This window comes from Corvus cornix, chromosome Z (genome assembly GCF_000738735.6).
Source record: "Corvus cornix cornix isolate S_Up_H32 chromosome Z, ASM73873v5, whole genome shotgun sequence".
In the NCBI taxonomy this organism is placed as follows: Eukaryota; Metazoa; Chordata; class Aves; order Passeriformes; family Corvidae; genus Corvus; species Corvus cornix.
The window spans coordinates 45,574,135-45,586,196 of NC_046357.1; positions in this window are offsets into that span (position 1 = coordinate 45,574,135).

Genomic DNA, 12,062 nt, shown 5'->3' on the forward strand with positions numbered 1-12,062 from the left:
TTACCCACACGTCACTGTCTGATTTTTTAAAGGACCACTTCAACCCATGACTAATAAGAAGGAATAGATTCCTGGTTAGTCCCCCTTGTGACACATCTTAAAGAATAACAGGAATAAAGTGAAGGAAAAAAGAATGATGCTAGGCAGGACTCTGAACACACACACGCACAAGCACAAGCACAAGCACAAGCACATTGATATGTATGTGATCAATGTCATTTAAGATGCATACATATAGACATTCCTTAGTGCACACTTGCACAGTAGCGATCAATATTTTTCCAGTAGATTTTTGCCATGCAGAATGGTAATATTTGTTAAATATTACTTCATCATTATATAGTGCAGCTTCTCTCCTCTCCAGAAGTTAAAGTACCTTGACAAAGACAACTTATTGTAGCCAAGTTGTGAGGTATGTGTATAGCTATGCACCTCTATCTTCCTACCAACAGCTGGTTAATTTTGTCTGGATTGCTGAATACCCCTTATGTCTCCAGTATATAAACAAGAACAAAGTACAGCATACCTATAATTTTAATTACAATAAAAAATCAAGGTCAGATACTGACTCTGCCATAAAGGCTGTTCTGGTTTGGGCAAATTTAGAAATACATCCTCTGATAGAAGGCAGGCTACAACCCTCCCTCCCCCACCAGGTTTGGGAAAAAATAAATTTTCCTCGAAGGAAAGTAAAAGAGATAAAAACTATATATTTAACAACCACACAGGAAAAGGATAATGATGCTAAATAATAAAACCTCTTGCTATGCTGAGAGAAACCTGGGAAAATTTCAGAGTCCTTCCGTAGATCTCTCTCTCCCCCTCCTTGGAGCTGGGACGGGGTGGTGGGCCCACCTCCAGGGCCAAGGCCTCGGTGGAAATTCCTCCCGATGTATTCTGATGTTGAAACAGTCCAGCAGAGAAAAAAAAAAAAGAAAAAACAAAGTCCTAGGTAAAACAAAAGTTCAACTCTCTCTCTCTCTCTGGAGAAAGAGAAAGGAGCTGAAAAACTGGCCGAAAGCAAGCCGGGTGCCTTCCCCACTCTCGCTCTCCTGCCACAGCTGAAAAAAAAGTCTCTGCTTCTGTGTGACCTTGAACAAGCTGCAAACTGTTTTGAAGAAGTTTTGCTCAGGTTTTCCTCCCGCCTCTCAGGCTCAGTTTAAAGGCACAGAAAGGCACAAAATTAACTTCTGGGCATGGGGCAAGGATAGGGGATACACATCACAAAGTCACCCCAAGACAGGCACAATAGGATTACTTTGCACAGTCTTTGAATCTGTAGAATCTCTGAATCAGAAATGGAAATGTAGCACATTTGAATCATTGAATCACAGAATGGTTTGGGTTGGAAGGGACTTAAAGATAATTTAGTTTCAACCCCCTTGCTGTATCTTCTGATATGGCTCGGTCTTGGCCACACCTTTTAGACAGACCTGCTTGCACCTTTACCTTGAACTCAAAAGATCTTTGAAACTTTAATGTTGTTTCATTAGAATGGGTGAGCTTTAACTAGAGGGAGCCCTAGATCTGCCCAGTGGAACAAATCAATAAAGTAACTAAAAAAACCTTACCATTCCATCCACTCAAGGCAGGCCAGTTCACAGAATTACAGAATCATTTAGGTTGGAAAAGACCTCTAAGACAATCACATCCAGCCTTTAACCAGCAGCCAACAGGTCACCTAGGCCATGATATTAAGTGCTACCGCCAGCTGTTTCTTGAACACCTGCAGAGATGGTGCCTCTACCTCCCTGTGCAGCCTGTTCCAATGTTTACCCACCCTTTCCATGAAGAAATTCCTCCCGATGTCCAATCTGAACTTTTCCTGGAGCAGCATGAGGCCATCCCCTCTTGTCCTGTCACCTGTTGCCTGGGAGAAGAGACCAACCCCCATCTGGCTACAAGGTCTCCCCAGAGCCTTATTTTCTCCAGGCTAAACAACCACAGCTGTTCCCAACAGGACTTCTGCACCAAAACCTTCCCCAGCTCTCTTGCCTTTCCCCAGACACAGTCCAGCACCTCAATGTCTTTCCTGTTGTGAGGGGCCCAAAACTAAACACAGGGCTCAAGGTGTGACCTCACTAGTTCCGAGTATGCGGGTATGGTCACTGCTGTGATTCTGCTGGCCACACTATGGCTGGCATAAGCCAGGATGCCCTTGGCCTTTTTGGCCACCTGGGCACAGCTGGCTCATGTGCAGCCACTGCTGACCACCATCCCCAGATCCTTACTGCTGGACCACTTCATGTTCCCCAACCTGTAGCACTGCCTGGAATTGTGGCAGAATTGCAGGACCCAGCATTTGGCCTTGTTGAACCTCATTCAGTTGGCCTCAGCCTGTTAATCCAACCTGTCCAGATCCCTCTGCAGAGCCTTCCTACTATCCAGCAGACCAGCACTTCTACCCAACTTAGTGTCAAGTGCAGCTTTACTGAGAGTGCCCTCAATCCCCTTGTCCAGATCTTCAATAAAGTTATTAAACAGAGCTGGTCTCAATACTGAGCTTTGGGGAACAGCACAAGTGAGAATCCACCAACTGGATGCAGCACCATTCCCCACCGCTTTCTAGGCCTGGCCATCCAGACAGATTTCAACTCAGTGAACAGCGCACCTGTCCAAGCCATGAGCAGACAGCTTCTCCAGGACAACGCCTTGACAAACAGTAACTTTCTTGCTTTATCCCAGTCTAGCATGTTCCAGTGACCTCCTCAACTGCTACAAACTTTCTGAGCCGCCTTCTTTCCACCCTGTCTGATATTTGCCATTTGGCCTCCTCTCCTTTCCTCTCAGTGGTCTGGACTAGACCTCCAGCTGTATCATGTCTGTACCTCTCTTCACTTGGCCTGACCCTGCACACTACAAAGATGCTCCCAGCTGAAAACATTCCGATTTTCACATGGCCCAGGACACAGTAGCCAAGACAAGACTGTCCAAAACCACATTTTCACTGAAGCATAATGTCTAGCATGCTTATATGTTAGCAAACAAAGAGAAAGATGCTTTCTGTCAAAATCTCACCTGCAATTCAATGTTAGATGTAAGGTTCATGAAATCTAGGAGATACTCATTGCAGTGACAGGAGACACATTCAGAGAATGAGACATCAGTTCTTTATCCATGTAATGAGATTTTCCTTTTGAGGGAAGCAACATTTTTGTAAGGTTGCAGGCTTCCCTTTGATTTCACGGATCTACATTTGTCTTCCAGGCACCTTAAAAACTTTCTCAAAATGCACCCAGAGCTGGTAGACTTGCCATCTCTGAGAGGGTATGCATATCTATGCCTACAGGATCGTCCAGTAAATGTTCACAGTATTAATATTCAGGAATTAATAATTTTTCACTGAACAGTCATCACATCTCTGTACACTTTATCACAGCTAGACTTTCCACTCTTGTTTTTGCAGTTGAAGCACAGGTCAAATAGAAAAATTTCAGAGAGCAGGAGAGGATACATAAGGAACAAGTAAAGAAATGGTGAGATGAAATACATATTTTGTAAAATTTGTCTGGACATTCTGATTTAACATCTAAGATTTTCTGAGCCCCAGTGCTTCAAGGATGGGTCCACTCACAGGAGCATAAGCTTTAAATGCTTTCAAAATTATATCCCATATTTTGGTAAGTGCTGAAGCAATCTGCCTGTTGTGTATTGCAAACTATAAATTACGTAAATCAAAACTGACAATCTAAAAACTATCACTGAAGCACTTAGAATCCATAATGGTCCAATTTAGATGCCTCAATAGACCCCCTTTCCAGATTTTGCTGAAAGACTGCTCTATTACTCTATGGCTCCAGTTTGAAAAGCCAATGCATTAGGGTAGCACTGATGGCATGTGATTATTGTTGTTAAGAGTGTATCGGCATCTATTAGGGCAAACATTGTGTATCAGTCCAGGCTCATAAAATTGTCCATTATCAAATGATTCAGACTTTCCGATTATGTTTGAGTTTGCAATATGTGCTAATGCCTGTGACATTTCTTTAGAACTTACTTGCTCTCTGAAAAATGAAAAGGCTGAATAGTCATTTTGAGGAAAAAATGCAGATGTTATGCACAAAATTGTGTGTCAGAAAGAGTAGAATGCTGTCCCCTAACAAAAGTGCTCTTGTTTGAGATGTCTCATCTTTGTCTGTATAAATAGACCAGGTAGTTTAAACTGTAATCCTCTGGAATTGCTTCATTTTCTGTCAGCCACCACTAATGGCCCATCAGCTACAACTGAACAAATTACTATGAGAATTAGCACTGTTAAGAGACATATCTCGTTCGATTTAGGCAGTTGGAGTATCCTGTTCTGGCCTCTGTCCTCTCATCCTGTTCTGTGGACAGAAGCACCTGAAACATACTTGCCTTGAAAAGAGTGAGACTGTCCAACGTGTTGAGAATCCAAAGGCCCTGATATAAGTATATGTGAAGAAGAATAGGTCACAGAGGTAAATGAAAGTGACCTTGAAAAGGAGATACCTGCAGAAACCAGTCAGCAATCACTAAAACCATCTTAAGAAGGAGCCAGCTGAGGTGATTTGTGAGACACAGTGAGTTTACTGTGGATTGCCATGAAATAAGAAATTGCTGTTGGCATAAATTAAAAATGAACTGCAGATACAGATATGGACATGTGACATTTTGCTAATTCTTTTCTTGTTAATACCCTGGAGTTCGGGGTTAATGACTTAATGTAGTAGTAGTTCAGATCCCTGTAAATATCATAATGTGTGATCTATCCATTTCCAGGGGAGTAGTCTCAACATATAAAGCTGAGTCTTTGGAAGATGATGGCCTCTGAGAATAACATGTCTGAACATTAAAGCTTTACTGAAACATAAAAACATTTAAATAACAAGCATCATAATTTCTGTGATGCATGAATGTACCATTTCGAAACATTATCAAGAAACATATTAAATAGCAATGGCCATGCTACATGGATTTTCCTTCCTGGACCCTGCAAACAGTCCATAAGAAAGTTTATTTCAGGTCACAATTCCCATATGGAATTGGATTAGAACTGAACACTGCTGTGCTGGATTATTATATACCATTAGTAGATGGCTGCAATTTGAAGATCAACTTCTATTTCAGGCTTATTTAAAATGAAGGCATGTCTGTAATCAAAATTTCTTTGAATATTTATATTGCATTTCCTTTACATGGGTCTGTTTTTCAGACCAATCCATCAGATTTAGTCCAAATTTAGATTTCAGTGGTTTTTTTATAGAATATGGGAATTCTGGTTTAAGCTTGTTTTGTCCTTCTCCCCAGACAAAATTAATACTGTTTTTTATGTTCTTTGAATTAGACACTTGGCTTTGCTGTCTGGGAAAATTGTGTTGTGAAGTGTCTGTGTTTTGAAGTAAAATTAATTGAATCTGTGGTTTAATTAATTCATGGAATAAATGTCCAAATATTTCAAACTGGTACCAGATGAGAACTCTGGGTATGGCACCCTTAGGGGATTGCTGGTTTTTTTTTTCCAGGTGGATTCTCTGTTGTGCTACAACAGAGCTAAGTTTGCACAAAAGTTTAATACAGAAGCACCAAGCTTCAAAAGTTTTTATTTTACAAAAACAGTGGCAGTCAGGTCTACGTGTCATTTTACTATACACTTCCAATAAAAAAGTGGCTTTAGAAAGTTGATGATGAAGTTTGGAACATACTGTTTTAATGTATTGTTCAATGATGTGGGTGAATTCACAATAGCTCTCTATTACTTTCAAAATGTTAAGGATTATGATGCTGGAGTAATATCGTGACTCCTTCTCCTTAGAATGTTATTTTGGTTTTATACCTTAGAATGGATGGATCTGCTCCACCATATCCTTAACAGACATAAACCAAGTTCTTGTAATAATATGCCATGAGAATCCGCTGGATACTATTTGATATTGCTGCAAGTTCTTTTGTAAAACTGCATTGAGATTGGTACTGTGGTACAGAAGAACATCTGAGAACATTGCCCTCACATGTAGCAGAACAAACTAGAATGAAAAAAATATGTAATTCCCAGTACACCCATCAGATTAAACACAGGATAAAGATGAAGAAATGTAAGACCAAGAAGACTTTGCCTCCCTCCTTTCAATTGATATGAGAGGAGTATCTTTTGTCTATATTATCTCACCCTAATTTACAATCCCACTTCAGAAAAATGTGATAGGATCTATTCAGAATGAAATATAGCTTCCTGCTTTTATATATGCAGAAGCTATCAATGAACTTCTACAAATAAATGTGCCTCTCCTGGAAAATAAACTGTGTCATTATCATTCTGAGTACATCACTGCTTCAAAGTTTCTCTATATGAAATTTTTTCCCGATTAAAAAAGAATTCAGAAGGCAATTTTTCAGATTTTCTGGGAAAAAAAAATTGCTGTGCTAAGTCCCTATAGTTTCAAACCTCCTTGAAATCTTCTTTTAAAAGCTTGATAGAGGCCTCAGGTGTTTCTCTAGACATTGCAATAACTATTCCATGCTCACTTATTTTAAGCAGTGAATTTGTTGCTATTTTGTCTTTAGAAGTGTTGAAATTTCATTTAAAATAGGCATAAAGTAGCAAGTAGCATAGGTTCCACTGGTATAAGAAGGGCAGAGCAAGACTCTCAGTACCAAGCAAAAGCAATACAGAACAGGACGTGGTGAAATGTCCTTGTGATTTATTAGTGCAGAACATACTTCATAGATAAAAGCACTACAGGTTCTGAGCAATGCTGGCCAAGTTCCAAACAGTGAGGGCCAGCTTGAGCAGCAGCCGAGGTTATTTTTGTGTGTGTTTATACGGTTTTAAAATTCAGGCAATTTGAGTCTCTCCTGTTGTGTAATATTTAAGCTATAGTGTAAGTATTTGGTTTGATTTTTCATTGCCACCACATCTATCCTTTCTGCTAGTGAACTTCAGTCATTCTTATTACAGATTATTTTATTATATATGTATTACATATGAAAGATTATTTCTTTTTACAGACTATTTTCTTATTACAGATTCTTTTATCATCTCCTTAAACTACAGAAAACTTTTTCCTGTGACAGAGCAAACAGTGTGGTCCTCAGCAAAAGGGTGCCTTCATGTCTACTCGGATCTAATGCCAGGCTAATATTAAACCCATAAATTAATAAAAACTGGTGGGAAAAGTGGCAACAGATTTAGCCACAATACTCACAAAATTGGTCAGAGATATTGAAAATGAAAGACAGAACACTGAAAAATATTATTATTTTACTGTTCTTATATGTAACTACCTCATCAAATTTATAAACAGGAGAGCTGGTACATTACTGTATTTCACCTCAGTAATCCACTTGCTAGAAAATCTCAGGATCTGTCTCCAGTATCAACATTCAGTACTCTGCAGCCCTGACAGTATTCTGCCTCTTCATCCTCTTAGAATGACAGATCTGAAACAGCTTCTATAAACCTGAAGTTTGAAGGGATTCTTATCTATGTCTTCCTCTTTGCAAATAGAATGCAAAAATAGTATGTAACATTTTGAACTGAGGAAACCTTTTTGCCATTGATCAGAAATGTTAGGGGAAAAGTTTACTCAGCTCAGTTGTTTAGAATTTTAGTATATTAATAGTGTTGAAGCACTTTCTTTCAACCTGCATTGGTTTTCTGAGCTTCCATTTAAAATATTGTGTTTTAAAATGTTAGCTATAAAGAAGAAGATAAGTGTGATCAATGAAAATTTACACACTCTGTGCCTACCCCAAAAATAGCAGAGATTTTTTAGTTCAGTCACACTCTTGCAAATTCAAAATATGCATACAAGTTCCATACCTAATCTGCAAGTACATTGACCAAGGCCATGTGCTCCTAATACATAATCATATTTAGAAGTCACTGCTTGATATTGGTGTATTTCTTTACTCCAGAGATAACTGACTCATTAGTTGCAATTTCCTCACTGCTCAAGAGTCTGAATACTTATATATAAGGAGCTTGCTAAGTTCCTTCAAGAGTTTGTGTGACCTGATTGCCCAAAATAGGAGGGTGAGCCGAGTCAGTAGTGCGGGAAATCTTTCTCAGTTCAATGTCTCTAAGTGTTTAAGCTCTGTGACCTTCATAAGACTTTGAGAAAAGCTTAAAATCATATGCCCTTTGAGGCTTTGCTGTATAAGAGCTATAAAGGTTGCATAACGGTTTGTTTGCCAAGTGGCATCTCAGAACTATTATATTAATAATGGGTAGCGTGCTTTGCAAGACTGATACATTTATCTGAAGAACATCTTAAGATAGCTAGCAAATTAATGGTTATATTATTATTTATTTTAGAGGGGTACAACAGGATATAAGTAACATGGGGGATGGACTGTTTTGGCAGGGAGGGGCAGTGTAATGGCTCCTGTGGTTTGCAGCAGGTACATGAGATTATATCTCTTGGCACCCCTGCTGAAGGTCGAAACTGAATCATAACTTCCCACTTGTTTTATATTTCCAAGATTTCCCTTAAACAAGAAGTATTTGAATTTATGTGTTTTTTTTTTTTAAAAAAAAAAGTCTGTTATTGAAGAGAAGAACCAGAAAAGTACAAGAACACCCTAGCAATCAGTGCCAGGTACCAGGCCTGCCCCCTTATAGCTTGGGGGCCAGGGATCCCATGGCATCTACTGCTGTCCTTCGGAGAAGGAGATGTGCATAGCCCTCCGCTTTCTAAAAAAGAGTCTTTTAACCTCTTATCTTGTGAAGTTTCAAGCCAAGAAAAACTCAAAGCAACTCAGCACATCAGAGCATCTTTCAGGTGAGGTAACTGTTTTATGCAGGATGAAGGCATGTAATTAATGAGAAAGCCAAATTTTTAATTCACACCATCCCAGCTGCCAGTGCTCTATCTTCTCAGAGGCTTTTTTCTGATGCCATGCTGAGGTGTATCACCCCAGGTACTTTGGCCAGGACCACTGTCCCTGGCATTTGCTTAAAGTAAGTCTGGTGAGTTCATAGGAGTTGCTGATGCGTGATAACTACTGAGGAGCTCACAAGCTCTATCTATAAACACGTACTTTTACACACGTTGCTTCTTTAGTATAGCCTAAATGAAAATGTGTAGGGGTCATTCCTTTCAATTTTCTTTATTAATGGTTAGTAAACACTACAGATCACATAAATTCTTAAAAATACTGTCATTTTTCTAACAGAAAACAATGGGCAAATGAGTGACAGTCAGAATCACAAAATGGTTTGAGTTGGAAGCACCCTTAAAGATCACCTCGTTCCACCACTCCTTGCCATAGACAGTGCATCAAGTAATTCCAGATCTGCATAAGCAATTACTTAAACATTTGCTTTTACAAAATACTATGATTTATTAAGTACTCTGTGATAGGTGTTCACATAACAAGGTCTGAAAAAGGATGAGAGTAACAAAAAAGGAGGTGAATAAGGATGGTCAGGAGGAGAGTCAGACATTGAGGAATACTACTGGGCTGCAGAGGAATATGTGTGATAATGCTGAGTAGCAGACAACATTGGCAAGAACTTATTCCAATATGAAAAGGACACAGCTTTTGGACTATTGAAGTCAGACAGAATTGGACAGAAAGTGATGGGACAAGCAGCCAGACAGTAGCAGCAGAGTTATTTAGAAAAAATATTAAGCTCAGACAAAGTAGAAAGAGAAAATATGGTTCTTACTTTCCAAATTAAGCAAATTTTAGAAAACTAAAAAGTGCACCTTTTTCATATAATTTTGTGTGTAATTGCATACATCTGCTTATGAAAGTCAGATGAGATGATACAGGTATTTATGTAATAATTTAAGAAGCAGGCTCTGGAAAAACTCAAAGATCATGCTTTCTCAAAATACTGTCCAGTAGAAATTAATGCAGATATTTGTTTTCATTGAACAAACAAGGAAAAGAGAAGGAGAAAACCTCATCCCTTTCTTATACAAGGCTAGACCACGAGCATCTCCAGAAGAATCCATGGAATCACATTTATGCAAAACTGACGGTATCATGTTCTGGATCTTTGAATGTTATGACGTTATGAGGATTATTTCAGTTCAGTGTGAAATTGCTCAGTGATGATTTCAGTGCCGCACTCTAGAAGGCTACCAGGATAAGTGATATATACAGTAAGTATCCATTTCAGTGAAACAGAAGGCAGAGGAGCAATGTATCATTCCCAGGTTTAAAGTCAGAAATGCTCTCCCCAGAGGATTAGGGAAAATCTACTTCCCCAACACTGAAAATTTCTATCATATATCATCTCTCAAATTCAAACAGGTATATATGAAGTATACCAAAAGTTCAACCTGTGAACCCAGAAGAAACAGGTTCTGGTTTTATTTCAAGCAACTTCTCCAAAGCGATTGAATAATAGAAAGATTTGCTGCATTATGAAAACAGAAGATTTTAGGTGTTATGAATACCAGGTATTTTGCTTTTCAAATCCACCTCTTAGATTTCCTATTCTGCCATGTGATTGCAGCAGTAATATCTGACCAACAAGCCTCAGAGATAGACCAATATGTAAAGGTTTACTTGAATGCAGTGAATTCTCTCCTGTTCTTGTATGTTCACTTTCCACAATTTCCATGCTATTCTCTAGCTGTTCTGTATATTTGGCCAAATTAATACATGTATAAAAATCCTGTCCTGTATAAAAAACCAATGCAGATGTGTGAGTTTTGCAGTTATTTCTAGACGATAGAGCAGTGTCTGTAGCTGCTTTGCAAATATAGATTGGTAATGACAGTTTTTGTTTCATAGTAGAAAAGGCCAAAAAGTCTTCCAATGCCTGATGCAATGATCCTAAAGTTTCATTTCTAATTAGTAAAGCAGTTTTATAGGGAAAAGAAACAGGCTTATGATGCTTCATTCTGCTTTGATAACAACTATAAACATATTCTGTATTTTATGAAGAAAAACAGCTTTTATAGGCTCTATGAATAGCACATGTACACAGGGGTTGAGAAGCCAAGTGCTGTAGCTATTTATTTTCTTTATCCACCTGCTTTACCTGACCCTGGACAAAAAGATAAGGGTTGAGTCTGTAATGTCTGTGAGATGGTATGCTGTTGGAAAGTCATGGAATTCCCCATAAAAACAAGCCTATTGCTCCTACCTTACCAGCACATTTCCTTCATCTTCACAAACTGATTAAACTGTGGACTAGAAAGTCCCTTTTGCTCTTCCCAATACAACTGCAACTAGAAGTCAATGTTTTATTAAGTAAATAATGCATTAGGACTCTTAATTCACAATTGAAAATCTTCAGAATGACGTTACTTTTTTTACAGGAAAATAATTACAAAAAGTTGCACACAAGATACGCTTCTACTAAAAAAAACCAAACAAAACAAGCCCTCTGAAGCGTTTACTCCTAGAGGTCCATTTTAGAATATTTTTCCCTGGTGATCCTCAGGGCTCATTTAAAAGTTTTCCACTGTCTTCATAATGTAAAATTTAAATTGAACTATGCAAGAGGGGAGAAGAAAATGGAAATTCTGAAGATTGCTTTCTCATCTTCAATTTAAGTATTTTTTTAAGAGCATTTTTCATTTGAGATGAATATAACTCACCAGTCCATGCATTTCATGTCTCTTTTGCCACATTTGGCTCATAAAGGCCACACTCCCTATTTATTTCAAGCAGCTAAGACCCACTTTCCGTTTCCCGGATCTCTTTGACCAGTCTGCGGTGTTCAGCAAGACAATGGTTGTCCCTGAAAAATGTCTGATGACATCCAAGCCCAGGGATGAAAATTTTGCAGGCTCAGAAAGAACTGCCCACCTTCACATATCAGTAACTACTCAGTTGCCCAGTAGTCTGTGCTCCTGTTCATTCACTGGCCTCCCAGTTTGCTACAGAGACAAGGGGTATTTAACAGCAACAACTCACTCTAATAACTCTGGATGTCTTTGGTTTAAACTTGGTGCCCATAAAGACAAAATAACAGACATCCTAAAGTGTACTGATTACCCCATTACCCAATAACATTGTTTTCATACCTTATCAATTAAAAAAAGAGACCTCCAAAAATGATGTTTTAAGTAAAAGTCAGATTAAAGTCTGTTTAGATGCTCAAGTAAGTAAATACTAGAAGATCTCAGCAATTTCAT